This window comes from Anomaloglossus baeobatrachus, chromosome 5, assembly GCF_048569485.1.
Source record: "Anomaloglossus baeobatrachus isolate aAnoBae1 chromosome 5, aAnoBae1.hap1, whole genome shotgun sequence".
In the NCBI taxonomy this organism is placed as follows: Eukaryota; Metazoa; Chordata; class Amphibia; order Anura; family Aromobatidae; genus Anomaloglossus; species Anomaloglossus baeobatrachus.
Genome location: NC_134357.1, coordinates 474,132,132 through 474,159,626, shown reverse-complemented (window position 1 = coordinate 474,159,626; position 27,495 = coordinate 474,132,132). Strand labels below are relative to the sequence as shown.

The 27,495-nt window shown below is 44.6% G+C and overlaps 1 non-coding gene and 2 pseudogenes across 1 annotated transcript; all 3 read right to left on the bottom strand.

The window, feature by feature from the left end:
* Window positions 1-1,370: 1,370 nt before the first annotated feature.
* LOC142313465 (U2 spliceosomal RNA) lies at window positions 1,371-1,572 on the bottom strand (annotated as a pseudogene).
* A 4,100-nt stretch (window positions 1,573-5,672) lies between these two features.
* On the bottom strand, window positions 5,673-5,854 carry LOC142313428 (U2 spliceosomal RNA). Its single transcript, XR_012754463.1, has one exon. It is a non-coding gene; the product is annotated as a U2 spliceosomal RNA (small nuclear RNA).
* Window positions 5,855-20,721: 14,867 nt separating this feature from the next.
* On the bottom strand, window positions 20,722-20,901 carry LOC142313447 (U2 spliceosomal RNA; annotated as a pseudogene).
* Window positions 20,902-27,495: the final 6,594 nt, after the last annotated feature.

Here is a 27,495-nt window from a genome sequence, read left to right as displayed (position 1 = left end):
AAATGTACATCTTTTATAGCGGTAAATGTATCCAGCTGCATGGTAGGGGCGAAGGATAGGCCCCTACCAAGCAGCCGGATCTGGACCTCCGATAGAACATGGTCAGATAAATGTATTACCTTGAATTGGTCGGTCCTCTCCTTCACCGCTTGTTGGGGAAAATTTATTTTTCTAGTACCTCCCGATCTTGTGTTTATAGTACTTCCAGATGGTAATTCATCCTCTGACTGGTCCACTTCACTCATTGTGGTCGCCGATGAAATTGATCCAGTTTTTGGTCTACCTCTTTTAAATGGCCCAGTTTTAAACTGCCATCTAAATACCCTCTTACTGGCATAATCGGAGACATCACGTTGGTGTCACAAGCACATGACCTGCGGCCAATCAGCTTAGAAGGTGTCAGAGACATGTGACCACGTGTCACAAGCACATGACCAGCGGCCAATCAGCTTAAAAGGTGTCAGAGACATGTGACCTCGTGTCAGCGATGATGTCACCCGCACATGTGCAATGGCTCTTGCGATTGCACATGTGCAGTAGCAAGAAATCCAAACATAGTCTCCAGTACCACAGCAACCGTAACACAATCGCTGTCTCCTTACCATGCTGCCTCGGAGCGTTTCTTAGACTAGCTGCGACAGGGTCATCCTGTTGGTCATCCGCTGAACTGTCCGTGTCCTCCACCTCCTGAGTCACTGTAGAAGGCAAGCCTGCAGCCACACCGGAGCCTGGGGCCACTACCACCACCACAGATCGAATTCTCGATCCTCCACGCCACCTGCAAAGAGGCTCCACACGGTTCTCAACAGCACACCGACCTGCGTCCTGTTCCTCCACCGCATGCCGCTGCCTCCGGGTGCTGGGGATCATCCCGCCGACTTACACGACACTGGGAGCTGCCGCCGTCACTCTGCTCTGTATCCCCACAGATCGTGACCCAGAAGTGGTCTACAGGCTAACAGTAAGCAATGACCCAGAGAAGAGTATATATATATATATATAGCCTTTTTTTCTGGCATTGGAGCTCTTTTTTCATGAATATATAAAGTGTGTAATGTGTTCACGCCCAGGCAATTTGCCTAGTTGCATGGATCAATTAATTAGAGGTGGGGTGATGTCTATCTTTTGGTGGAGTGTATAAAATGTTTTACTCTGTTCATTTTTGTTATGCTATGAGTAAGAGCCTTGTGTAGGCTTGAAACGCGTAAGACGCAATGATTTTAACCTTTTGTATTTTAATACACCAATAAAACCATAATGATTTTATCAAGTCCTTGAAATTTTAGAACTGGAATAACCTGCCTTCAGGTGCTGGACTAATATCCTTTCTCTGCTTGAACTCCCGGGAACCGGCCCGCTGACTTTTTGTGCACTGATCTTCTAAATCGGCCACAGCTAATAAAAAGGTGAACTGAACCTAAACAATTTTTTTTTCTGTTTTCTTCCATCTCCCTGTTCTAAAAATCCATTTAATATATGGTCCCCAGATAGGGGACGTATCAGATATTAAACTGATAAGAACAGATTTTTTTTTTCTGTTTATCGGTAGGACTTCAAAATAACAAAGGTGATCGCCTCCCATTGCCTGGGAACCGTCCAGGTACAAGAGGGCTATGTGTCAACAGAAGGCGCGCACACTCCCCCAAGGCCGGCAGTCGTGCAATCCCAGGCACCTTCCAGCACCGACCAAGGTAGCGTCCTCCGAAACTACACTTGATCTTAGCCAAAAGGCCGAGAAGCGATAACCCGAATTGGTTTCGGTCTTGGGTAGCACCCTGGCCTATGCTGGCCACATCTTAGGGAGATTGAGACAAACCCACGCCTACAGAAGACATTTTGTCACCCAAGACAGCCCTTGAAAAGGCTGTTTTGCAGAGCCAAAATAAGAAGAATGGTGTGTTTTGCAGCCGCCGCCCACTGCAATGAATCTGAATAACTCCTCCTTTTGGGCACATGCACCTCCCCTCCCCCTTGCAGTCTTTCCAATTCATGATGCAAAAAGACAGGACAAAACAGGCTGCCCGACTTTCCTTTACTGGCGCCCTTTGCCATCCTTACCCGTAGAAAGAAGCCCTTCCACCATCCCCAAACCATAATCTTTTCCCTTCCCCTGCCAGCCCCCAATCCCGGCCCTCTGCACCCCTCCCACCACCAGCATCCCTTCCCCTGTCATCCCCCGGCCACCCGGGAAAAAAAGTGATTTCCCCCTCTTTCCACTAGCCTACCAACACACCCAAAGAGCAACTTCTGCTGCGCAACTGGCTTTATAGGCAGCAGTGCTATTGTGATGTCAGCGGGGGGCATTGTGACACGCCAGAGTTCGTCTCTGCATGTTGTGCACTGTTCAAACGGAAAAACAAGTCAACAGTCAAAGTACAGAAAAGCTTACTAACAAAAGTTAGAGAGGGTCTCTCTGAGAGGGCTTTTTACAATTTTTCTTTTCCCGATTAGCCGTTTAAGTATGGTTAAAGTCATTTTATCTACTGCCCATTCTTAGAATTATACATAACTTATGTTGCAGTATCATTCTTCACAGCAGTTTGCAACACATTCATCACCCATGGCTGTCCCCAATAGGGCTCAGAAGCTAAATGTCTATCATGACCTCTCTTTTTGAAAGTCCAAAAGCAAGCAAACTCTTCCTCCAGGAGAGGGACCCAACAGATCAGGAAAGACATCATCATTGCTCAAAGAAAACACCCGAAAACAATGCATGGTAGTAATAAACAGGTAACTTAAATTGGAGTGGAAGCTGATAGATAGCACCTGATAGCAATTCTGCATCTTCTCACACTTGCAGTCACAGCAGCTGAATCCACATTGTCCAAAAGGGATCAATTCCATTCAGTTGCAAATGATATAGATAAGAAGATACTACACATGAAATAGCAGAAAAAAACGGATGGAAAAACCCCTAAAGAGCTTCATAGTAAACTCAAGTGAGAAATGGGAACAAGGATTCATACATTTGCTGATACAGCTGTAAAAAACTCATCCACAGAAATGTAACCTATAACAGTATGGAGCCATAAATATCACCACCATAGTCGAAAAAAAAATATTATACATTTTGTTGAATATAGATAGACAGTGGTTTTCTTCAGGCTAAAATTGGTCCAATTTACAGCCAGTTTCTGGTGCGTTTCTTTGGCAGAATCCAGACACAACCTTTTAAAACACTCTACTTCCCTGTCAGTCTCATCCATTTCCATACCATCTAAATCTTTTGGGTGAGATATTTTGTTTATTTGTCTTATTCCTGCTTCTCCTGGTTTTACTTTTATTACCACTACTGGATTTGACATCAGTCCTCTCAGATCCACTTGGTTCACTCTTTTCTTTCTCAGGCCTAAAATGAACACAATTCACAGTGAACCTTTGTTGGGATTTTGTTCCTTTTGCAGTTTCCTTGACCTGTTCACTCGGAAGCTCACACTTTCGTGTCTGGAGGCTTTGGCCTTTTGCTCTTCAGATCAATTTCTTGGAGGTTGGAAGAACCATTAACGTGTGACAGCAGGTTTTTCTCTTTTCTTTGGGATGTCATTGACATCAAGGTTCAGATCATAGACATTAAATCTGGCTATAATGGAGTCTTTGATGGTATTTTTATTCTCTTCAAATCAACTGGTCAGAAAACTGTTTACAATTTCAAACTAGAGCTGAGGCCACTGGAGTAACTTTTCCCCTGGAGATGGAGTTTCTGCTTCTTTCTGGCATGTTTGTTTGGCAGATTCTAGACAGAACCTTTTAAAATACTCTACTTCCCTGTCAATCTCATCCATTTCCATACCATCTAAATCTTTTGGAAGAAACACGTCATCAACTAAGATATTGGGTTTATTTGTCTTATTCCTGCTTCTCCTGGTTTTGCTTGTTTTACCATTACTGGATTTGACATCAGTCCTCTCAGATTCACTTGGTTCACTCTTATCTTTCTCAGGCCTAAAATGAACACAATTCACAGTGAACCTTTGTTGGGCTTTTGTTCCTTTTGCAGTTTCCTTGACCTCTTCACTCGGAAGCTCACAATTTCGTGTCTGGAGGCTTTGCCTTTTGCTCATCTTCAGATCAATTTCTTGGAGGTCGGAAGAACCATTATCGTGTGACAGCAGGTTTTTCTCTTTTTTTTGGGAAGTCATTGACATCAAGGTTCAGATCATAGACATTATTAAAAGCTGGCTGTAATGAAGTCTTTGATGGCATTTTTAATCTCTTCAAATCAACTGGTCAGAAAACTGTTCATCCTTTAAAACTCAAGCTGAGGCCACTGGAGTAACTTTTTCACTGGAGATGGAATTTCTGCTTCTTCAGCATTAGAACAATAAAGATCAGCTGATTTCTGGCCACTAGTTTCCCGGAGGGCTTTTGCCTTTTTTTTCAGCTTGTGTCGTGCTCTCTTGGCTGCTGCGCTGCTGCTAGTGCTAGATACAGACAGACAAAATCAGTACAACATTAATAAAATGTGCATAGTGAAGGACTGCAAAAAAAGCTGAAGTGCGTAATACCAAAAGTCCATAGGGGAGAATCATGTCTCCAATAGGGTATATGTGTAGATAATACAAATTGTAGTTGCTAAATAGAAGTATAGATACAGGCATTATTTAATACACTTACCCATAGTGATCCCAGTTGGTATATGGCACTGTTATAACCTCATAAGAGTGCACATACAGTGGAACTTTACATTACGAGTAACTTGGGTTGAGAGCGTTTTGCAAGACAAACAAAGCTTTTTAAAAATGTGTAACTTGGTGTAACAGCAATGCTTTGCAATAGGAGCAAATTCGCACAGTGTACACTTCCGATTCCGTCCTTTCGCAGCGTTCTGACCCGCTCTAGAGGTAACTTTCTGTCCATATGTACTGTTTACTGTATATAGTATCACATTGTACAGTACAGTATATACTATACAGCATGTCTATCAATTTGCATTTGTGGATACAGTATTGTACTTTCTTTTGGCTAACCAGTACAGCACATTGCTTATACTGTATCTCCCGCACACCAACAATTCTATTAGAAGCTAATGTGCACTTTAATTTGGTTTACGTGTTTTTTCCTGTACTGTACAGTATTTTCTATTAGTGTACTGTGATAATTTTATGTGAATACAGGACATTATTTTGTATTACTGTAATAAGTTTGTATAAATACTGTAAATATTTTTGGGTTGTGGAACGAATTGTCTGCATTTCATTTATTTCCTATGAGAAAATTCTCTTTGATATAAGAGTAACTTGGTTTAAGAGCACATTCCCAAAACCAATTATGTTCGTAATCCAAGGTTCCACTGTATATCCTATTGGAGACATGATTCTCCCCCTACGGACTCTTTTTTGCAGTCCTACACTATGCACTTTTTATTAATATTGTACTCACTTTGTCTGTTTGTATCTATGTTCAATAAAAATTTATATGAAATTTTTCTACTATGGTACTGATATTTATGGCTCCAACACGACATTGCAGAGTTGGTTAAGTTCAGTCGAGATGAGTTTTCTATTTGGCGCAGCTTTCTACCATGCAGGAAAAACTCTAAAAGAAAGAAAAAAAAGAGGGAAACGTCTAAAAAGTTAATTGATCAAATTGAGCAAATTAACTTGTTTGCTTTCAATCAATTCATTAATCAGGAATCAGGTGAATTCAGTTCTGCTTTTGGAAACTGGGTTAAGAAGGGGTGCACCGGTCCTGGAGGTACTGCAATACCAGGTCAATGTGTGGAGTGGACAGAGCAAGCTCTTCTTCCATCTCCCTGTTCTAAAAATCCATTTAATATTTGGTCCCCAGATAGGGGATGTATCAGATATTAAACTGATAAGAACAGATTTTTTTTTTTCCCTCAGATGGGGAAGATCCAACGGCATAACAACACTCGAAAGAAACAGTCCCAAAACAGCTATGTTGTGAACCATCACGTGACACAAACGCTGTTCTCGTCATCATAGGGTCAAAGTACTTTAATTACGCACAGAAAAACATACATAGAAAACAATCATGAAACATTAACTACAGTTTTTGTGTCCTTTTGAGCACCTTCCATATCCCCTTAGCATCAGCATCCACCTTCGTCCTCTTATCCCACAAAAAACGACGTATAATTTCCCCAAAATTATCTTGACACTCTCTCATTAACTTCAATTTCATTCCTCTTAAACACCAAAACATTCCTCATATCCCACAAAACCTCCTTTATACATGCAAGCATCAGCCAGAACACTCTTTCCTTTTGACGATCACACAATCCCAACCCAAACATAAACAATTCAAAAGTCAGCAAATTTACCCTTCACAACTCCTTACATAATAGACCCAATCTACCAATCACACCTCTAGCATACTTACAATTCCAGAACAGATGTAACACACTCTCCCTTCCACCACAATTATCTCTTGGACACATTTCACTCCTCACCAAACCACGATTCCTCTGGAACTCCCTTAAAGGCAACACTCCATGTAATGACTGCCACCCTATCTCACTTAGTCAGTCATACCATCCATCTGCACCTTCTTTCACACCTTTTGCACATCACTCCCTCTCACTAAATTAATCCCACATTCTGTCTCTCTGCACTCAATCATTCTGTACACGGCTTTTTTCTTTTTCAACAATCTCACATCCGCATCACACAATTCATACTTTGACAAAAACTTATAGACCCACGCATACCCACACAGGCACCTCAAAGGCAACCAGACACCGCAAGTCACTCTCCCGTCACTTCAATCGAAATAAATGCGTCCCAAACAGAAAACTAGTTATGCAAGAACATTTCCCCTCCGCCCTAATCATACCTAACACAAACACAACAATATTCACACCAAAGAACACTTCTAAATTAGCAAAACCCAACCCACCTTTCTCCATTCTTTTTACCAAAAACTCCCTCCTAGCCCTCTCCATTTTAGAATTCCACAAAAAAACAAACAACATTTTATTCAATCTCCTAGTCTGAATATATCCGGGAGGGAAAACTACCACCACATACAAAAAAATCGGCATCACCACACTTTTAATCACTAAACTTTTTCCAAAAAACGTAAGATTCCTCAACTTCCAAAAACACAACTTCTGCTCAACTCGTGCCTTCACTTTATCCCAACTTTCATTCCTGTCCAACTTCTCTGAAAAAAGAATCCCCAAAACTTTAATAGGCCCACTAACCTCATACACACCAGTATCTCTACTTAAACTCCCTCCACCAAAACTTTTACATTCACTCTTCTCCCAATTCACTTTAAATGCGGACGCCCCACAAAAGATGGAGAATAACAGCTTCACTCACCTCACAGAACACTCAGAATCGCACAACAGACAGACATCATTCATATAGGCACTCAGCTTCCACTCCCTCTCCCCGCTACCCAGCACTTGCACACCCTGAATCACCTTATCCTTCCACAACATGTAAAACAAAGGCTCAATCGCACAAATAAAAACAACAGGGGATAACGGACACCCCTGCCGCACCCCAGATAACACCTTCACTCTCCTTCCCACATACCCATTGAACAACACACAGCTGTATATATCTGTATACAGACATCGCACTTTCCTCACAAACTCAGCCGGAAAACCCATCCTCAACATCACCCTAAACAAAAACTTGTGACAACCTATCATACGCTTTTTTTAAATAATATCAGCACGAACACTCCTTTCTTCTGACTAATCCCACAAACAATCCCTTAACATGCACACACCTTCATGTATCCGTCTTCCAGGCACCGCACAGCACTGCTCATCCCCGATCACAATCACATCACGCATTCTGTTTGTCAACAACTTTCCATAAACCTTATAGTCACAGTTCAGCAAAGTTATCGGCCTCCAATTTTTCAGGTTCTTCACATCACCTTTTTTTTGCAACAAAGAATCCATCCCCGCACGCATGCTCTCAGCCACTTTCAGATTTGTCCACATATATCTACACACATCCACAAAATCCTTCCTAATCACACCCCATATCACACGATAAAGCTCCACTGGGAGCCCATCCTCCCCTGGCGTCTTATTCAGCGCCATACTGTACATCACCTTCCATACTTCATCACCCGATATCTCACCCATTACACTCTCTATTTCATTGTCATTCAGTTTCTTATCTAACACACTCAGAACCTCATCTTCCAGTACCTCATCCCTCCATTTAACCACATACAGATCCTCATAAAACTTAGCCACCTCTTCACACATGTCATTCCCACTTACCTCACTTCCATCTGCTCCATACAAAACATCTATACTCTGTTTGTTTCCAAAAACTTTTTTAAAGAAAAGACGTGAGCATTTTTCATCTTGCTCCATTTTATCCACGTTAGCCCTAAAAACAATACTCCTTCCCCTCTCCAATAAAAAAAGCATTAAGCTCATTTTTCACCTGCAAAACCTCCCCCTCCCCCTCCAGCCCTCCCTCCCTTAACCTATAGAGAATACTTAAACGTACATTTAAAATAACTGTTCCTGTTTAGCAGCCACCGCACTATAACCTGCTGTCTTGCAGAAACCTTTAGTGTTTTTCTTTAACCAGTCCCACCACACACAAATATCTCCAAAAGCATTCTTATATTCCCACCACTTCTCATACAGCCTTCCATACTGATTCCCCACCTGTTTGTTATCCAGCAGTGTAACATTTAACTTCCACAGCCCCCGACCAAACACCCCATTCACATTAATATCTAGCTCACAGGACATACATACATGATCTGAAAAGACCACACTCTCCTGACTATAACTAATACAAGAAAGATTTTTGGAAATAAAACAATAATCCAATCGGGATTGTATTTTCCCACTTGCAGAAAAAAAAAGTGTTGAGAACGAGACTTGTATTACATGTCCGCTGCACATCACACAAAGCAAAATCATTCACCAAATCTAACAAGTCTCCCAGTCACATTCATTTTCCACACATCAATATTCATATCCCCCACAATCACCACAGGCACTCTCCCTGGAACAAAAAACTTAATTTTTTCAAACAAGCATTTGCGCTCATTTTTATTCACAGGCGCATAGACATTAATTACACAAATAAACCTAAAAAATTGGGTAGCCCCAGTACAAAGAATGTAAAGGTTACAAAGTAGGGGGTACAGAATGAGAAACGGACCACCAAAAAGTCAGGGTATAATACAAATTATTTTTATTTAAATACAAGGTGATACAGAGTGCACAGTGGTTGCAGGCAAAGGTGGAAAGACCTGCACAGAAAAACAGCCCACAACAAAACCTGGACTGGCCACAGGATGGCAAAAAAGTCCTGCTGAACAGACTGCAATGTAAATAACAAAGACCTCAAGAATATAATAACCCATAAGTCACCATAAATGAAAGGTAATGGATGGTGAATAGTAAAGAGATCTGTGGAGAGATCTGTAGAATCTCATACAGTAAGTTCCTAAAAGGCCAGGGATATGAAAGCCTAAGGGCTGTTACCTTGCGTCATGTTGGAGCAGGAAAGAACAGGCCGTCCATGCGTGGGGGGCGGGGCTTTGACGCACGTTTCACCAGATGGCTTCGTCAGGAGGCGTCAAATTAATTACACAAACCTTAACATTTCTATATAAAAAAATTAGCTAAAATGCACCTCCCAACTTCAATCACTACATAGTCACTTAAAACAATTCCCTTCCTTTCACCAAAAAAACCCACTCCCATCATTTCTATTTCCAGCTCTCCAAGACCACACAGACACTCCATAAGTCCATTCACTCGCATTCACACCATCCACAAGTCCACACTCCTGTAAACAAAAAATATCCACATCCTGCGTTGAGAAAAAAATAAAAAATCACTGCCCTCCTGAACTTATTTTTAAAAACTCTTCCATTTTGGGATACCAAAGTAAAAACCATATCCAAAAAACATGCAGCCAAAAAACTAATAAAGAGCAAAATCAGGCTTAAAGATCAGCCTTTCTCTTTAGAGAAAAAAAAAAGATGCAAATACATCTCTCCTGCACACAGCTATCAGCCATTGTAATATTTCAATGCTGCAAAAAGCAATATTAGCCCATCACTGAAATACACAGTGCGTAACTAGCCAGAACCATTACTGTCCTCTACCGTCTGTGCATTGCAGCCTTCTGCCTCTCTGGTCGCCATATATTCCTCGATCTTCAGCTTCTTGCGGCCAGTCTTTCATTGAATTTCTCCCTCATCTTCTTCAGTTGAATTCCCACCACACTCCCTGTGACACTTTCTCCCCCCAGGGTCCTCATCAGAGGAGAAAGCACTAATATACCTGGGGTCAGAATCTTGCAGCACACTTTCCACAGCCTCCTCTGCCTCTGCTGTGGCTTGTCCCATGAACCAAGCTGACTGGGGCCTAAAGACAGGATATAATTAGACAACAACCACCTACACATGTTTATGTTTATCAAAATACATTTAATGAATGTTGGTAATTTCAAATAGATTATAAACTACTTGTAGGGTAAGACTATAAGGGCAAATCGCTATATATAGCAGAACAAGGAGGAAGAAAAATTATCAAATGCCCAATAATAATAATGTAATTTTTTTTTTATTATATAGTTATAACAGACAACGTGAAAGTTGGAGCAATTAAGTGCAGGACATTATTAACCCAAAGAGGTCACGGATCCCTCCATACAATTTATCCAATACCTATGCATTGCCAATCAGGTGTTCAACCGATATATACATCCGAGATCCACTAGATGTCACTGTATATCAGTCTATATTACCCCATAAGTATTTAACCGTAACTTTTTTTCAGTCACAGGGGGGCGTGGTTTGCAAGGGCCAGGATGTGGGGTTTATATTTGACAATTTATCCAATCGCGAGGGGTTACCTCTCTGATGCATATAGCCACGAGGCAGAATCTCTGCCCCCAGGCCAGCAGCCGCATCACCAGCCACGTGATCACAGGTATCAAGGGCCGTGATCACCTGGGTGGATAAGGCACAGCATGACGGCCAGGCAGCGGACCGCTACATAGCACATGCGTACCGGTATGCCCAGCGATTGGAAGGAAAGATGAGCTGATCACTCAGTACGTCATATAAGAGCAATTAGCCTAGCGGCTAAATTGCAAACCAACGCACTGCTATAGAACAGCGCTTCACAGGATCTTGTCTTATATATATACATAAACGAATCCACATGTATATATAAATAATTTAAGGGACATTAATTTATATACAATATATAATATAGATCTAACTAAAAGATGATCATAAAGATATCAAAAATACATATATAGATATACAACAAGTTTATTACTGCAACATAGAACGCCTCCAATATTTAGACATAATGTCAAAAATACATTCCCAAAAGTAAATGATATAATCATATCTATAAGTCCCTCATAAATATATCTACATATTAAAAGTATAATTATTTTTACTATCTCAATAAACATATATGCTCTACTAATTAAAATACATATATTTAATCTTAGATATATCTGTATATCCCCGTGGATACAATATATCACATAATAGATATTATATAATAGAGTTTTTACTCAGGCAAATCCATTACATACCAAAATCTATATATTGCATGTATAACATATTCATTATAAGACAAGTGTGTATACAGAGGTATTCATAGATGTCCAGTTCAAGATTAAACTAGAACTTAGATAGTCGTTCAAGACGAGATAAAAAGGAATTTAGGTTGCTAGATGGTCAATCAGATCATCAGAAAGGGTCCAAGAATCCAAGATATCAAACCACCAACAAGGCCCAATGCTAGTGAAAATAAAAACAAAGTTAAAAACATGAAACCACACACAATTAAAAATAATAAAGCCAAAAATATCCGCACAGGGTGTGTGTTATGGGGGGACCGGCAGATTAGGACCAGGGGGTATATATCCTAATCGTCAGTCGGGGCCCACCGTGCTCCAGATGACAAAGGAGCTGCTGGCACCTGAGGGTTAGGCGGAGACTATAGAGCTGGACTGCTCTGAGATAACCCAGGAACTCTGGGAACCGGTCACGTGTGTTGGGACACGTCAGACCGGACGGCAACCCGATTAGCGTTTTGGTGCACCTAGCGCTACACCAACCACGTGTGCAGGAAACATGTCAGGCCGGGTGGTAACCAGGTAGCTTTGATTGGAAGACAGCCACGAAAGCGCCCTGTCGGCCACGTGTGTAGGACACGTCAGGCCGAGCGGTCCTCCGATTAGCGTTTCTGGCCACCTCTCGACTGGCCACGTGTGTGTAGGACACGTCAGGCCAGATGGGTACACCAGTAGCGTTGACCGGGAAGCCGAGGAAAATAAGGAACACCCTGTTAACTCCACAGGGGTCCTGGAGTACGCTGTCCGTGCGCGTAGGGGGCACAACCGGACAGGTGGCGCAGCAGGTGCGTTGTCCGTGTGCGTAGGGGGCACAATCGGACAGGTGGCGCAGCAGGTGCGTTGTCCGTGTGCGTAGGGGGCACAATCAGACAGGTGGCGCAGCAGGTGCGTTGTCCGTGTGCGTAGGGGGCACAATCGGACAGGAAGCACAGCAGCCGCAGCCCAGTTAACGCCACTGGGCTGCTATAGCAAGACTAGAACGACAGGAGGGAAGCACGGCGCCTGAACCTGATGTGCCGAGCCACGAATCTTGGCGTGACAGGCACCGTTCGCCTAACCCTACCTACCGCTTCCCAACATAGGCTTATGCCGCAATGAAGCTCTAACATGGAGGTAAGCTCTGACTGAGCAAAAGTGAAGACTGCGCACCTCCATGTTGTCTCCAGCCCCTTTTATAACCTGGGTCCGCCCCAAACCCAGGGTGGAACCACCAAGGTCCAATAGCAGAGTGCCATGTCATCAGTGACGTCACATGCGACCTATCCGGAACCGCCACGTCATTGATGACCTCATGGCAGCCACGCCCCAAACACTTCACCAGTCATCGTTTGACGACCAATACTGAGGTGCCAGATCATAGGGGCGGGCCTCTGCGAGCCAGTCCAGGGTTGCCATGTCATCAGGACACCTGACACCCTCTGCCCTATCAGGGCCTGCCACCTCACGGACATGCTCAGTGAGGTCCTTACCGGACCTAGCCTCTGATGCACTAAGTGCCTGAGCATGCTCAGTAGCCTGAGCCACAGGCTTAGAAAGCAGACTATCAGTTTGAGCATGCTCAGTAGCCTGAACTGAGGACTTAGTCTCAGACATAACACAAACAGGCTGAGCATGCTCACTAGGCAAAACACCGGGCTTAAACTCTGGCTGGGGTAAATCGGCGCACGCATGCGCACTAGCCGCCTCTCCACACTTAGACGTGGTGGAAGGAACAGCCAACTGGACGACCCGAGGCACGGCCAAGAACGGCAGCCGGCGCCTGGGCGCAACAGGAACCGCAGCAGGCTGCGTGCGGCTATGGCGGCGCCGGTTCGTAACAGTACCCCCCCTCTAGCGGCCCTCCCACTCGAATAGTCTATAGTCGCCACAGATACCACTGAGCGACGGGCGGAAGATGGAGACATGCAGTGGGAGCTACAAGACTCGCTCCACCGCGTAATCACCCCAGACGACCAGTCGATATGTGGGGAATGTTGCTTCAACCAAGGAATACCCAGCAGAATATCATCTGCACCCTTAGGGAGAACCAGGAATGAAATGGTCTCTCTATGCCCAGATGACATGGCAAGGGTAATGGGCACTGTCCGCTGGTGAATTACCTTGGGCAACAAGGACCCATCCAATACACGGACTCTCACTGGCCTTGGCATTTGCACCAGTGGGATGGCATGCCGCCGGGCAAAAGAGGAGGAGATGAAACTATCCCCAGCACCTGTGTCCACACTTGCCCTTGTGGACCATGTTGACCCCTTAAAGGAAATTGACGCGGGAAACGTCACCCTAATGGATGACGCAGAGTCCAGTCTACCTTCAGCTATGGTCACCAATCGCGGTCTCTTACCCTGACGCTTTGGGCAACGGTTGGCATAATGACCATACTGCCCACAAGCGAAACAGGAAATGCCCTTGCGACTCGAAGACCTAGCAACACCAACCCTAGCGATGTCCATAGGGACAGAGATGTCCTCTAAGGGAGGTGCAGTAGGAGAGACCACTACAGTGGCTGAACGACCCTCTGACCTGCGCTCCAGCTGACGTTCGGAGGTCCGCAGGTCAATGCGGGTAGCCAGAGACATGAGGCCCTCAAGGGTAGTTGGTACCTCACGCGACGCTAATGCGTCCTTCACGTGCGAGGCTAATCCCCTCTAGAACAGTGGAATGATAGTCCTCTCTGACCACCCCAGTTCTGCAGCAAGTGTCCTGAAACTCACAGCATATTGACTTGAGGATGTACGCCCCTGCTCCAAAGTCAGTAGCTGTAGGGCCGAGTCGTGAGTGACCTGAGGCCCCAGGAACACTTGTCGCAAGGACTCCAAAAACTCCTTAGAGTCCTGTACTACGGGGTCATTCCTCTCCCACAAAGGTGTAGCCCACTCCAGTGCTCTATCAGAGAGCAAGGAGATGATAAACCCCACCTTCGACCTCTCTGTAGGAAACCGTGCAGCCAACAGCTCTAGATGGACTGAGCACTGGTTCACGAATCCCCTACATGCCTTGCTGTTCCCCGTAAACTTGTTGGGCAGCGAAAGGTGAGGGAGGGTTGGAGTAGGCTTGGTGACTGACACCATTGCAGCAGCTTAAGCCACCACATCATCCATATCAGCAGCAAGAGCAGACTTCTCCAGAGCCCTCACTCTGGCATCAAGCTGCAGCATGAACTGACGTAGCTGCTCTATCTCCGCCATGCCAGCCAGACCCTGGCGCAGTCTTACTGTTACGGGGGGACCGGCAGATTAGGACCAGGGGGTATATATCCTAATCGCCAGTCGGGGCCCACCGTGCTCCAGATGACAAAGGAGCTGCTGGCACCTGAGGGTTAGGCGGAGACTATAGAGCTGGACTGCTCTGAGATATCCCAGGAACTCTGGGAACCGGTCACGTGTGTTGGGACACGTCAGACCGGACGGCAACCCGATTAGCGTTTTGGTGCACCTAGCGCTACACCAACCACGTGTGCAGGAAACACGTCAGGCTGGGTGGTAACCAGGTAGCGTTGACCGGAAGACCGCCACGAAAGCGCCCTGTCGGCCACGTGTGTAGGACACGTCAGGCCGAGCGGTCCTCCGATTAGCGTTTCTGGCCACCTCTCGACTGGCCACGTGTGTGTAGGACCAGATAGGTACACCAGTAGCGTTGACCGGGAAGCCGAGGAAAATAAGGAACACCCTGTTAACTCCACAGGGGTCCTGGAGTACGCTGTCCGTGCGCGTAGGGGGCACAACCGGACAGGTGGCGCAGCAGGTGCGTTGTCCGTGTGCGTAGGGGGCACAATCGGACAGGTGGCGCAGCAGGTGCGTTGTCCGTGTGCGTAGGGGGCACAATCAGACAGGTGGCGCAGCAGGTGCGTTGTCCGTGTGCGTAGGGGGCACAATCGGACAGGAAGCACAGCAGCCGCAGCCCAGTTAACGCCACTGGGCTGCTATAGCAAGACTGGAACGGCAGGAGGGAAGCACGGCGCCTGAACCTGATGTGCCGAGCCACGAATCTTGGCGTGACAGGCACCGTTCGCCTAACCCTACCTACCGCTTCCCAACATAGGCTTATGCCGCAATGAAGCTCTAACATGGAGGTGTGCTCTGACTGAGCAAAAGTGAAGACTGCGCACCTCCATGTTGTCTCCAGCCCCTTTTATAACCTGGGTCCGCCCCAAACCCAGGGTGGAACCACCAAGGTCCAATAGCAGAGTGCCATGTCATCAGTGACGTCACATGCGACCTATCCGGAACCGCCACGTCATTGATGACCTCATGGCAGCCACGCCCCAAACACTTCACCAGTCATCGTCTGACGACCAATACTGAGGTGCCAGATCATAGGGGCGGGCCTCTGCGAGCCAGTCCGGAGTTGCCACGTCATCAGGACACCTGACACCCTCTGCCCTATCAGGGCCTGCCACCTCACGGACATGCTCAGTGAGGTCCTTACCGGACCTAGCCTCTGATGCACTAAGTGCCTGAGCATGCTCAGTAGCCTGAGCCACAGGCTTAGAAAGCAGACTATCAGTTTGAGCATGCTCAGTAGCCTGAACTGAGGACTTAGTCTCAGACATAACCCAAACAGGCTGAGCATGCTCACTAGGCAAAACACCGGGCTTAAACTCTGGCTGGGGTAAATCGGCGCACGCATGCGCACTAGCCGCCTCTCCACACTTAGACGTGGTGGAAGGAACAGCCAACTGGACCACCCGAGGCACGGCCAAGAACGGCAGCCGGCGCCTGGGCGCAACAGGAACCGCAGCAGGCTGCGTGCGGCTATGGCGGCGCCGGTTCGTAACAGTGTGGCAATTATTTTCATACTTCAAAGAAAGGGTGCAAAACTAATGTTTTCATTTAGGCCAGATGGACATACAGTATTTAAACTATATATCCATCTGGGCTCCAACTGAGCCAACCTCCTACTCACCTCGCCACCCCTGATACCCAGATCAATCTGATCAATCCCCAACACTCTAAAATGGGTGCTGTTGGATCCATGATGAACAAAAAAATGTTTTGGAATAGTTTTCAGAGTGGCCTTATCCGTTTGGCTGGGTGCCGCCTCTATCCCCAATAAATGTTCGCGTACTCTCACCTTTAGTTGACGGGTGGTTAATCCTACATATATTTTAGGACATGGGCAGGTTGCATAGTAAATTACCGCTTTAGATGAGCAGGTAATAAACTTCCTAATCTGATAACTTTTATTGCCCGAAGAGTCAGTAAAGGTGTTTCCACGAAAAATATTGGGGAAGGCGACACACCCACCGCAGGGAGAACAGCCACTCCGATTACTAGGTCCAACATTGCCCAAAAAGGTTGTATCCTTATTAGTGACCGCATAGTGGCTGTGTACCAACATATCACGGAAATTTTTCCCTCTCCTGATGGTAATTTGGGGTTTACTAGAAAGAACTTTCTGAAGTGTAGGGTCCGCCATTAAAATAGGCCAAGCACGTTCCAAACTAGCCCTCACCATAGGAAACTTAGAGTTGTAGTTGGTAATAAATCGGACCTGACCGGAGGGTCCAGGGATCACACTGGAATTCAGCAGTTGATCCCTATGTGAATATATGGCCCTATGATAGGCTCTATTTATCATCTTTCGGCTCTATCCCCGCTCCCTGAACCTCTCCATCATGTCCGAGGCCTGTCTCTCAAAGTCTGCATCAGTTAAACAAAATTCTGCGCAGACGAAGAAACTGGCCAATGGGTACCGACTGTATCATATATTTGGGGTGTGCTGACGAGTCGTGCAGTAAGGTATTTGAAGAGGTCGGCTTTCGATAAAGATCAGTCTGTAAGATTAATTCTGCGTCCTTCTTGACAAGAACATCCAAAAATTCCACCTGTTGGTTAGACCACTGATATGTAATGAAGATGTAGCGTCCACTGGAGTTGAACCGTGACAAAATAAATTTATCATTTACAAAGACCCCTACCAGATAAGGAAAATGTCATCGATGTACTGCGTCCAATATAGGATGCGGTCCATCAACGACTCCCGATCTGACAGGGCAAGGTACCTCTCCCACAGCCCCAGGAAAAGATTATACGCAGGGGCAAATGATGCCCCCATTGCCATACCCTGGATCTGTAAGTAGCAGGACCCTTTAAAAATAAAAAAAATTATGGGTCAGGGAGAACTCCAAAAAACGCAACACCAATTCATTAAACTCCAGTGGATTGGATGTCGTGTCAAGAAAGAACTTAACAGCTTGAAGGCCATCACTATGTACAATGTTGGTATACAGGGACTCGACGTCCCTTGTAACCAACAATGTATCCTCACCAGCAAACAGGCCATCCACTTTTTTCAAAAAGTCACTCGTATCTTGAATATACGAGGGTAGACTCCCAACTAAGGGTTGTAACACAGAATCTATCCACCTATTTACTTTTTCCAAACAATTACCACATCCAGATATGATGGGTCTCCCTGGGGGTGTATTCAGATATTTGTGGACTTTTGGGAGAAGATAGAGGGTGGCAATGGTGGGTTCCACCACTCGTAGTGCTGAAGCCAACTCCTTAGAGATAACGCCATCATCTTTTGCCAAAGCCCATACTTTGCCCAATTGCGTGTTGAAAAATAGTAAGGGATTAAATGGAAGTTTCTTATAACATACCGCATTATTGAGCTATTGGAACGCTTCCTTCTCATATAATGAGATTGGCCAGATGACGACGTTACCCCCCTTGTCTGCCGGCTTCAGCACTATGTGGTGTAAAGATGTCAATTCCCTAAGCCTTTGTCTCTCGATTCTGGTAAGATTATCATTAACAATCTTAGGGGAGATATTTTATAAGTCCTTAGAGACCACACACACAAACATATCTACGTTTGTACATGTGGATAGAGGCGGAAATTTCTTTGATCGACAGGCAATACATGAAGGAATCTTACCACTAATGGGAAGATTATGTTCGACCGACAACTCATGTAGCGTTCTCAGCGCATCCTGTTCCTCCTCTGTAGGAAACAAGGTATGTAAAGAATCATCAAAGACATACTTTTTAAATAGTATAGATCTTACAAATATATGTAAATCTTTGATTGTAGAGAACAGGTCAAAATTTGAGGCTGGGGAGAAGGAAAGACCCCTCTCCAACAGCCCCAAATCGACATCAGATAGATTATATGTACTGAGATTCAATACCTTATTCTCTTGCTTCTCATATCCAGATTGATATTGTCTAGGCGCAGAGCCACCAGAAGCTCCTCCACCAAACCGTGCCCCAGATCGCGTATTCATAGAGGAGGTGGATGCATCAGAGAATTCACCAAGAGAGCTGGTCGAAGACATAGCTCTTTCTGGTACTCCAGTAATGTCTGTCGATCGTCTCCACAAATATTCTGATTTTCTAGCAAAGTTGGACTGATCCCTGTTTATCTTGGCCATCTGGGTGTGATGTATAGTCTTTGCACAGCCCTCAATGTTTGGCCTAAAGACAGGGTCAGCTCCCGCACTACATCTTTCACTGTCCCTTTCAGCGGTGTGTGCTCCACACGTGGCACCGCTGCCCTGTATGCTGTTTCCTCCTGACACTTGGCTTTCCGGCGCTCTGTAAGAGGGGACGAAGCCAAATGTGACTCACACGCCTCCTGTGACACAGCGGCCGCAGACTCTTTCACCCGCATCTCCTCCTGCACTCGCTCCTCCCGCCTCTGTGCATCCTCACAGCGCCGCGCCACTTCCGCAAGCCGGCGTCGTAACTCCTCCATCTCCCGACGGTATTCTTCCGACTGACGAGGCCAGGCGTTTGGACATTCCCGGTACACATGCTCTGTACTCCCACATCCATCACAGCATTTAGGGACTGTGCACTGATCAGCAGTGTGGCCCTCTAGTTTGCAGTTTCGGCAGCACAGTCCTTTGTCACATCCACTCTGTAAGTGCACAAATTTAAAGCAGTTCCTGCAATACAGGGGTTGCCCTGGGTAGGTGAGGAAGCCCCTGTGTCCCGCAACAAAAATATTTGCTGGAGGGTGTTGGAATCCCCCCAAACTGGTCGCATCTGCCTTCAACGTCACCTGAAAAACATATTTGCAATTAAAAATTACTAAGCTGATTTTTCTGTTGCTCCCCTGGGCGTACGTACTTAAAATAGCGAGATAAGAACTGTTCCAGCAGGCTAATTTCAGTATAGGAGTTGTACACCGTCACAGTTATCACCCTTTCCTGGAGTCCAAACAAAAACTCTGCAGGCATACTTTCCATGCAAGGGTCCCCTTCATTGTGCGTAAGCCATTCAAATACATTTAGGCAAACACCCTCATTAACAAAAGTAATGTCATAAGTATCTCGGTTCCGGAACTTGTTTACACTACAAATGTCCCCACTTCTTGCACCTGCTTCACCCTCTATTAAATCTCTCACCACATAGACGACATTGTTCCTGGTCTGGTTTCCAAAATACACTACGATGCGAATTGTATTCTTCGTAATAACCATCTTCTTCACAGCTGTCGGTCCTAGACCACAGTAGAAAGCAGCAGAAAATCTGCTTAAAGGATCACCTCACACCTTCCAGACTCAGACACATGATCTGAGCCAAAAAGCATCGCCTTCTCGTTTCTCGCTCACTACCCCAATAGCAGCATGTAGCCATTTAAGCTACAAGGCCAAGGGCATCAATTGAGAACCTTCTGGTAAGACACTTGATCTTAGCCAAAAGGCCGAGAAGCGATAACCCGAAATGGTTTCGGCCTCGGGTGGCACCATGGCCTTTGCTGGCCACATCTTAAGGAGATGGAGAAAAACCCATGCCTACAGAAGACATCTTGTCACCCAAGCCAAACCTTAAAAAGGCTGTTTTGCAGGGCAAAAACAAAAAGCCTGGTGCGTTTTGCAGCCGCCGCCCACTGGAGTGAATCTGAATAACTCCCCCTCTTGGGCACAAGCACCTCCCCTCCCCCCTTCCGGTCTTTGCAATTCATGATACAAAAAGACAGATAGGACAGGACAGGCTGACTTTCGGTCACTGCCACCCTTTCCCATCCATACCCGTAGAAAGCCCTTCCACCGTTTCCCAGCCCCCAATCTTTTTCCTTCCCCTCCCAGCCCCCAATCAATTGGCCAAATTGAGCATATGAACTTGTTTGCTTTCTATCAATTTATTAATTGGGCCAATATTAATCAGGTGAATTCAGTTCTGCTTTTGGAAACTGTGTTAAGAAGGGGTTCTCCAGTCCTGGAGGTACTGCAATACTAGGTCAATGCGTGGAGTGGACAGAGCAAGCTCTTCTTCCATCTCCCTGTTCTAAAAATCTATTTAATATATAGTCCTCGATAGGGCACGTATGAGATATTAAACTGATAAGAACAAATTTTATTTTTTTTTGTTTTAAAAACCATTTCAGATTTATAACTGTCAGCCTTAGCCAATTCACCCATAGGATAAGGCATCTCGCTACCATCTAAACTCATCATTAATGGTTTCTTTTTATTAAATCAAAAAAATCTTACATGAAAATACATTATTACAAAAACAAGAAAACATCAATACAGTAAAGAAAACACAATCACATAATTAGTTGCTTCCATTTCAGAAACTTCCATGTTCCCTCGGCATCCATCCCATTGTTCCTGGCACATTTATAGTGAAAATACAACTTGCCTAGAATCATGCTCACACATTCGTCCACATTAAAACTCTTTTTCTTGTACACGTATAAGTTCCTACTATTGCATAATACTTCCTTCACACACACCAAAAACAACCACAACACCCTTTCTTTCTAACAACCTAATTTTCATAATCCAAAAATCACAATATCATAGTTCAGCGACTGTAACCCGGTCAGTTCTCCACATAACCCACTCAGCTTGTTCCAGACATCCCTAGCATAAGTCCATAGCACATGATGCACTAACTCATTATTGCCACACCGTTCTCTTGGACACATCCCACACACAGCCAATTCTTACCTTTTCTGCACACTCCTCACTGGCAATGCTCCATGCAAAGCCATCCATACCAGATCCTTTTGTTTATTTGACATATCACACTTAACAAGCTTATGCCACACATCCTCAGCCTCATACATTCTTAAACCATTTATCACACACGATGTATCATCCAAACACATTCTCATGATCATAGCTTTGTTCCTCAAGAAGCTCACCATTTGCACCTTCTCAAGCTGGCATCTTTTAATGAAGATCTCTAGCTGTAAATACAAAAAGGGACATAAAAAAGCACAGGATCTGCTGTTGTCATGTGGTAGCCATTTTACACGTTCTATCATGGGACCCGCCAGATATCTGGACATACACGTGGCCTTGGACTGTTTGTATAATAGCTCTATCAAGAAATGAATACAACACAACCAGATAAAAACGCCTAAGTTGGGGAAAACCATGCCTCCAACTTTTTAGTTTTTAAAAGAATCTCTCTCCTAGCCTTCTCCACATTTCTACCCCAAAAGAAGATGAACCATAGCCTATTACTCTGTTGCAATAGCCTTGTCGTAGGGGAAAAAATGAGGGCTAAATAAACAATCATGGGAAAAATTATGTTTCAATGACTAGAATCTTTCCTGTAGAAGACAATTCCCACAGACGCCATAGTTCTAACTTTTTGGTAATTTTACACATTATCTCACTCCAACTATCGTCTCCTTTCAAGGTTTCATTCAGACTTACACCCAACACTCTTATGCCACCATTTACTGCCTCCATATCAGCATCCGTCATCATCTGACTACTAAAAAACACTAACTTTACTTTTATCCCAATTAATTTTGCACACAGAAACCACACAAAACAGATTCACTAATTTCACGCTCACCAAATCACTCTCACATAAGCCACAGACATCATCCATATAGCCCACCACTTTGACCACTTTCCCTCCACTATCTGGCACTAAAAGGCCTTTAAACACTTTATATGATCTTATAAGTTGCAACAGAGGTTTTATCACCCAAATAAACAAAATAGCGGAAAGGGGATACCCCTGCCTCACACCAGAAAGAATCTCAAACGGTTCAGTCATGCGGCCATTCTCCTGCAGAACACTCCTGGTCCCTTCATACATATCTGAATTCAACCTCACCAGCTTCTCAGGGAAACCCACCCTCTCTAACACTCTAAACAGAAATCAAATGTTTTTTCAAAGTCAAGTGTACACAAAATCACACTTTTCCTTCTTCTCCTGCAATCCTCAATCATATCCTGCACCAAACAGACATTATCGTGTGTCCTCTTCTCGGGCACAGCACAAACCTGATCCTCACCAATCACAGACCCAATCACACTCCTTATACGACAGGCTAAGATCTTGGCAAACAAATTATAATCAGCATGAAGTAGGTAATGGGACTCCAATTCACAAGCCTCATTCTCTCACCTTTCTTAAACAACAGAACAACCAAGCCTCTTTTCATACATTCAGGCATATTTCCACAAGAAAACAATGCACAGATCACTTCCATAAGATCCTGAGAGATGACATCCCAGTACTTCAAATAAAACTCGGATGGGATCCCATCCTGCAACGGGGATTTATTTTTTGGAGATTTAGACACCGCATCCCACAACTCCTTCTCAGATAGCTCCTCAATCAAACCAGAACACTCACTGTCAGCCACGAAAATCTTAATAGCATGCAGAAAACATCATTCTCTAAATTACACTTTCTTACTGTACAGGCGTTAATAAAACCTACCCACCTATTAAACCACATTATCACCTTTTTCTTCCCTTCCATCACCATCCACCAATATTTTTGTGCTGCCCCGGGCTGCTCGGATCCAGGATCGTCGTGGCTCGAGGGGTCCGGACTTGTCTTGGCGGACACTTTGATACGTAAAACATTTTTTTTACAGGGGAAAAGTCTATCACACCACCTGCTGGTTGCAGTAATGGGAGTACCGCCGCTGCTGGAGAGAGGACCGGGGCAGATGGTGTGAAGCAGCAAGGTGTCAGTCCCTCTGCAGGTTGAGAAGGCCCGTGGCTCAGGAGTTTGGTAGATTTGGGAGGACAGGGTGCAAGGACCAGGATACTCACTGTGGGTTGGGTGAGGTGGAGAAAGGAGACATGCACACTGTAGGTAAACCAAAGTCTCTGAGTACAGCTGTCGCTGCCGGGAGCCCGTCCAGGTACCCGGTCACACTGGTGTCACTTAGTGATTCGGAGCCTGCCTCCGTGCACAATTTGTTGTCCGTTGATGGTCCCCATGGCTTAAAGTTGTTGGGTGTCCTGCTCACTATGTGTAGTGTAGCCGTGCTCCTAAGGGCTGGCACTCAGTGGGTTGCTGTGTCTGGAAAAACCCTGTCCCCCTCGTTGTGCTGATGCCTTCAGTCTCTAAGCGTTTAGGGAAGTCCTTGAAGATCCTCTCCCTCTGAGCTGAATTGTCAGGACGTTGAATCGGCTCCTGACCTAGGGTCTTGTACCCCGTCGTGCTCGGTACCGGTCAGTTCTGTTTGGCCCTTCTGGTGACAACAGTCCCTCCAAGACTACGTCCGTCACACCCCTGTCCAACGTTCCTGCAAATGGTCACCGACTCCTCTGGACCCGGATCACAGCTTGCGACCCAATTAGTTTTTCTTAGCTCCCCAGGAGTTAACTCTCCCAGCTCCTCACTCTCTGGAGCTTACTTATCCACTCTCCCCTTTCAGTCTGCCCAGTTCCCAAGTGGCTGGCCCATTTTCCAGCTACTCCAACCCCCCTGGTGTGTCTGGCAGTGACTGATGTGAGGTGATTGGATTTTGTGGTGCAGATGGGAGTGACACCGGTTTCCTGGGCAGCTAGAACCATGGGCGGGTAGGCCCTACACCCTGGGTAAAGGATGCAGTTCCATGTATCAAATTCACGTGAAAAAACTCAAATCCCTATAAAATTCTCTTTAATTATTATTCAGTTGTTAAAATTGCCCAGGTGATTCACCCACACACATTAGTGTCAAAGGGAAGCTCCATATATCTAAGAAGGATCAACCAAAAAACTATATTTTTTGATATTTTATGTGTACTCATAGTAGAGGTCAGACAAAAATTGGGAAAGAATCTCCTTAAATAACTATGTGGGTCAGTATTGATTGAATTGTTGGAAGAAGGTGAATCTGCCAGAGGTCTTGGTCTGCTCACTACCCTAAAGAAAAAAAGTTGTAGGCAACCGCTGGTCAGTGATCTTAATAGTATAGACATCTTTTCTAAAAATTGTGGAGGAGTTAAGCTAGATCTAATATAATGAAGGTCCTGACAATTTGTCAGAGGGGGAAAGGATGGCATTTCGGAAATTAAAGGAGGAACAAAATATCATCATCAAGTCTTTGGACAAAGGTGGGAATCTGGTACTCATGGACCATAAACCCTATAGGGAGATGTGTTTGACTATACTTAGAGCTAAAGACACCTAAAATATGCTTAATAAGGATCCAACAAATATTTTTTGAGAGGAGCTATTAGAGAAATTGGATAGGGTTCTAGATAGACGACTCATCTCGAAAAATGAGTATGAATTCATGGTGCCAAAGAGTCCAAGGATTCCCAAAGTACATAAGGGTCTTAATTTGTATTTGACTGTCACAATAATATTGGTGTATGTTAGCAGTTCCCTGTAGCACCCTGATGTATTTAGGGGCACTACACTTGCATATCTCGTTTGCCAGAACACATTTTCTTCAAGAAAAACCTTGTGCTCTTCTCATCATTGTCACGGATCTTCACTCAACCGAAAAATTATTTCTCTCCCACGCTCATGTATCCAATCATCCAACTCTCTTTTCACCCTTACAAGTTCATGTTTCACATCGATACCAAAAAGTTTGCATTTGTGCAACAAAGAAAGTCTCTTATTCACTCTAGAATAAGAAAAACATTTTTTCCTTGCTCTCCTATATCCTAATTTCCTAAAGAAACCCATAATTTTCCCGTTAAGCCACATCCACCACAAGAAAACACTACCAAAACTACGTTTGTGCCTAGCCCAGTTCTTATATCCATAAGTAAAAGCCCTTTTAACCTTAGTTTTGTCTAACACACTCACATTCATCCGCCACCTTCCCTTACCGTAGGAAACCCCATCCACCTCAAACACCACATACTAACATTCGTGATCTGAAAAACATACTTTTTCTTGCCAGTATTTTTTTACATGCAGTATAACAGATGAGGATTTACAACCTTGAGTACGTTTTCCCATCATCAGCATGGTATGTAAATGAGCCGGGTTTCTCCGTAACTACATCCCTAAGGACAAGATTACTGACCACAAGATTCCAATAGTTACCAGTGACATCAACGCTTGATTCATATGACCCAGCCCTAGCTTCCTTAGAAAAAAATAACCACAGAAGATAATAGGCAATTTCCCTTGAAGAAATAGCAGTTTTTCAAATAATGCTAGTCTCTCATTTTTTTCCATATTTGCATAAATGCAAATGAGTTTAAAGTCAAATCTAGAGTAAGAAAGCAACACATATACACCTTCCTTCTTGTATAACAATTGTTTGTTTTATGTAGATGTCTTTATTTTCCACAAGGATACCTACACCATCATTCTTGTTACTAGAGTAGAAACACCACATCACCATGTAACCACTCACATTTTTTTGGAGGTCTAGAGAGTCCACATTCCTGGACGCACACAATATTGCTTCCCTTAGAGGACAAGAAAAATCAAATACAGCGGCCCATTTTGCAGAGGAGGAAACACAAACATTTTGAGATGTTATATTGAGCTGTAGGTCCATAAGCTAGGCACTTATGATGGAGATCTCGCCTTTACCATGGTGAATCAGCATACTCAAGGTACATCATAAAAAAAAGCAAATTCTGCAGCCCAGACACACTAGCCTCCTCTAGATAGCCTTCACTAGGTTAAATAGGTGCGGTCCTATAAGGTTCAGTCACCTGAATCAGATGACAATAGGGATGATCGAATACCCTATTATTCTCTTTGACGGATATCTGACGAATACCTCGCCGCTATTCGGGTATTCGCGAATATTCGACCCTCAAATGTAAGTCTATGGGAAACCAGAATAATTTTACGTCGGACCTGTCGGTGACCTATGGTGACTGAGGAAAAGGCTGAAATGGATGGGAAAAAGCTGAAACAGTATGGGCTCAGCCTGTAGAAGGTGCCTCACTGCATTTATGGTGTCTTTAAATAACGGGGTCAGAGCAGCACGCAGCGTTTATGTAGTCGCCAGAACAGCTCTCAAACCAAAGTAAAAGTGGGGAAATTGCTAAGAAACAGTTTCTAGTGCCTAGAGTAATCATGGTAATAAAACAAGCCCCGACCTCCAAAAAAAAACTATTTAGCATATGTTCACACGTTTCATTTTTTACATTTTTCCTTCTTTTTCGATTAGAAAGGGCTGTAACATACATTATGTTGGTGTCTGTCTCACACCTCCTTTTTTGGGACATATTTGACAGCACTTTAAAAGGTCAGCTACAATGTGCCCGTTTGGATGTTGACCTTACCCTCCTCCTCCTCCACCAGAACCACCGACTCCAGTGGCCCTCTACTCAAATGGCTGTCCTCAAATCTCAAACTTCTTAGGGCTCTCAGGTGGGCCCTGTAACATACATTGGGGAGGGATGGCAGTCATTTGTAGTTTTCTGCGTCCCCTATATCATTAGTGTGAAAGTTGGAATACGTACTCCATAATACTTTACAGTGCTATTGCCAATGTGGCCATTTGGGTGTTGGCCTTGCCCTCCTCCACCAACTCTACCAACATCACCGGCTCCAGTGGCCCTCTATTCAAATTCTATTCAAACGATTCAGAAATGTATGTTTTATGGACAAACGAACTCCACGCTAGGACATTGAAGCTGATGTCGTTGATGATGATTGCATATGACCAAAGCAGGTTGGGAGCAGGAGTCATCATCGCCTGCTTCTTAGACCGCAGTTTATTAAGCATGCAGCACCGTGGAAGTGGCAGTTGTTTCACTCTGGAACTCAGGCTTTATTCCACTAGCTAACACCGAG